Genomic DNA, 3868 nt, shown 5'->3' with positions numbered 1-3868 from the left:
CAATTTTTAGCATCCATCAGTACTATTGTCATTATTATGCCTACTAGACAAGTTAAACACTGGATCAAATAGCAGTTTGTCTACTGCAATCCACCACAGAACCTAGCCATTTCCCAAAGACTCTAAAGATGCACAAAGTTTCAGTATTCACCCGTGAGCAAAAGTATGATTTTTCCAATGTCCCATGAAATACAAGTCAATAGAAACTGCTCTCGAGGATGTGTAACACTAGAAATTCCCAGTTACTCTGGCTATTAGTGAGGGTGTTCTTAGCAATTTCAGTGTTTAGTAATACAGGGCTTGAAGGCAGATATGAATGAATTATTCCTTTCTGCATTCCTGGCCCATAGATTCTTTTTATAAGTACAGAGAATCAGAAATGCAGAGCACAGTCTGAGATTCTTCAAGAAATATATAGATTAGGAGCCAGAAAGTTTTGCTAAACAGTATGTGGTTTTGCACTCAGATATAGACACTAACTGCTCCTGATCTTCTACTCTGTGATATGCACAAAGGAATATACTTCACACCCACACAACTGTAAGAGCAAATAGACATTTTTTTAAACCATGATTGACTTTTATATTACATATCTTGTGGAAAAGCAAATAGAAAGTTTAATTAAAACTGAGCTCAGTCATGTTGAACTTGCAACCTTTGAAATAAGCAGTGAGGCTGTTATCCTCTTGGATATCTGGTCTCCATGGGTGTGTGTGTTTATGTATATATGTACACATATATACACACACATGTGTGGATTATATATATATATATATATGCATGTATGTATGTATGTATGTGTGTGTGTGTATATAGCAGTTTACTTGCTGCACTTATGTTCCCAGAGAAAAATAGCAGCCTGGAGAGGATGCAACATTAAAAATCATTTTCAAAATCAAATACAAGTAGTACTCCGTTCAAACAAAACCTATTCCCCAATTCATACAAAGATTTAAGTGCATAGAAAATTTAATGAAAGTTAGATTTGCAGTAATAGTCTGTTATTTTGCTTGAACCAAAGATATTTGAGTACTTTTAAGAGCCAAACATTACCACTATTCAGTACTTGAGCTACTGATTTCAGTAGGAACAAGGTTTGGCCCCTCATGGCCTATTTTGGAATTCTAATGAATTTATTGTTTGACTGCTTTGAAAAGTCTCTTGGCAGTGAGCTGTTGCAAATATAATGGTTTGATAATGAAGGGCCATTTTTTTTTTCCCTCTATGTTGTATTGGCTGTACTTTCAGCTATTGTCAATTAGGAATTTTTTCAGCAAAAGAACTATATTAACATTACGGAGGGAACTTAATTAAAAGTCAGCTGTAAATGCTAAAGAGAAACAGCATTGAGTCCTTGCTTCATAACTCCATACATAAACAAAATATAACAAGAAGGGAAGGTTATATCTACTGTTATTTTATCAGAAAGAACATCTCTGAAAATCAATTATATAATTCTTTCATTCTTAATCCGTAAATACATGCAGACAAATGGCACCAATATGGTGACTTCAGGATATGGGAGTGATTGTGTCTGTCTGTACAAGCCCATCAAGGGACTAATATTTAAGGGTTTGTTATTAAAGCTCATATTTGAATTTGAATTATTCCTGGGTTGTCAGACAATATTTGAGGCCTAGAAGAGCGTATGCATCTATGTATATCCTAGCTTGTCTATACAAGTTCTGTAGATTAATACTTTTTTTTTCTGTGAGTGTTTTTTGCAGGGTTTGGGTTGGTGCTTTTTTTTTTTTTTCTTTCATTCCTGTGTGGATAATGTGCTATTTCACTCTTCTAAGTTTTCTTTTGAAGATATAAGTATTTCTGCTCCTGATAAACTATGTCTTGATATGTTTCCATTCTCAGTCATTTCCCCACATCCCTCTGGTGCGCACATTGTCAGCATGGGAATTTGTGAATCTGAATTACTTCCCTCAAATATTCTGCCTTCTGTGTGTGAGATTCCTGGCAACTGAAGTAATTCCTGGTAACTGAAGTAATGCAGTGGTTCAAGGTGAACTAGCAGTATTATAAAATTGCCATGAGCTTCCTTAATATCCAGCTTTTAATGGCTATCTGTGATGTCCCACTCAATCTCACACACATACACACATACACACACACAAACCATTCCTTATGAAATGAAGTGTGTATAGGAAATATTCAAGTGTTATTGATGACTGCAGCAATGCTGGTTTTGACTACAAAACCATGTTTTATATGCAAAAAACATGACATACTCTATCAAGTGTCTTCTTGCCTACACCATATTCAGGAAATTCTTTGTTCAGCCGACATTAATCAACCATGATGAGAAATGTTATGTTAAAGTTTAATGTATGCTGATGATTTCTGGTTTCAAGCAGCCTCTCTGAAATTTGACTTTCAGAGGGTCCTCTACAGCAGTAATGTGAGAAAGGTAAAAGCGTTCATTTTGTCCAGCTGGAGGCCACTGAGTGAAACATACTCCAATTCTCACTCTGATAAGTCCTTGATGGAGAGAGTAAGAGGGTGCTACCACTGCTATTAAAATTTGTTACATCATGCTTCTGGAGAACATCTGTCCTAAGTAAGCCATGTTTTCTGGCAGATTGAGCCAACTTAATGAAATACTTTGTGTGTATGATGGCCCTCTCCAATCATACATAGAAAAAAGGAAAGGGAATTCAGTGGAATTTCAAAAAAAAAAGCCAAAATAGCTGTTGTGCTTTACAGTATGTCAGGGATAGCTGCAAGTGCTTCTTATTTACATAAACCATGAAAAAATTCTGGCATGATGGACAGGGAAGGGAACATTAATATGGTTTCAGGGTTTCAGTAGCCTATGAGTTAGCAACAGCTCCATTCTGAGGCCTGGGCTGTTCTCACTACCCTTTTATAAGGCAGGGGGTTTATGTACCTCAGTCTTCTCCCCGCTATCATTTGAAACCTTGCTAACTTGTTGGGACACTGACAATTCAGGCAGGTTAACAATGCCACCAACTGCAGCTAGAACAGGTCTCATTTTAGCTTATGTTTTGGCAATAGTAGCATTCTTGCTGACAGCACTAGGACAGCTAACAGAATCCCCATCCTCTCTGCAACTCAGCAGCAGTGGATGACAGAGCCCAGACGTAGATTCTTTGCGTACTTTAACTACATAGACAAGTAAATATATTCTTGACAAACAACATTGCCACCATAATGGTCCAAATAGGGGACTTAAATCACAGAAGAAGAGCTCTTTTTTAAGAATTCCTCAGAGAATGAAGACATTAAGTTATATATTTAAACTTCCTGTCTGTAAGTACACTGCAAGTAAAAGCATTGGGTTGCTTTTAGAAGAAAATATTCCCCAGCCCTTGCACAGCAAAACAGGTTTGTGCATAGTAGACCATTTACAATTACTTTATCCATTTTTCTCCTATTAGTCTTCTTGTGTACCTCTGTCTCTCACTCAAATGTTCTTCGTGAAATTGTGGGATCTTACAGGTTTCCAGAAAAGAAAAATTTATCAAGGGAGAAAAAAATGATGTGACTTCTGAAAGAGTGCACTCAATCTTAGTGTATGAGCCACCTATAAATATATAACTTTTAAAGGAGAAAAGGAAAGGAAGAAAGGAAAAGGAAAAGGAAAAGGAAAAGGAAAAGGAAAAGGAAAAGGAAAAGGAAAAGGAAAAGGAAAAGGAAAAGGAAAAGGAAAAGGGGAAAAAGGGAAAAAGGAAAGAAGGAAAAAAGGGAAAAAAGGGGGAAAAGGGAAAAAGGAAAAGGAAAGAGGAAAGGTACAAGATCTTAGGCAACAGTTAGAATTACCTTAGTGTGACTAGCATGACTTGCTGTAAGATGCTGTAAGAGCTTTCCAAGTAATGTTTTTCCAATGAACCAGCGA

The sequence above is a fragment of the Passer domesticus genome, chromosome Z, assembly GCF_036417665.1.
Source record: "Passer domesticus isolate bPasDom1 chromosome Z, bPasDom1.hap1, whole genome shotgun sequence".
Classification (NCBI taxonomy): Eukaryota; Metazoa; Chordata; class Aves; order Passeriformes; family Passeridae; genus Passer; species Passer domesticus.
This window is presented reverse-complemented; position numbering follows the sequence as displayed.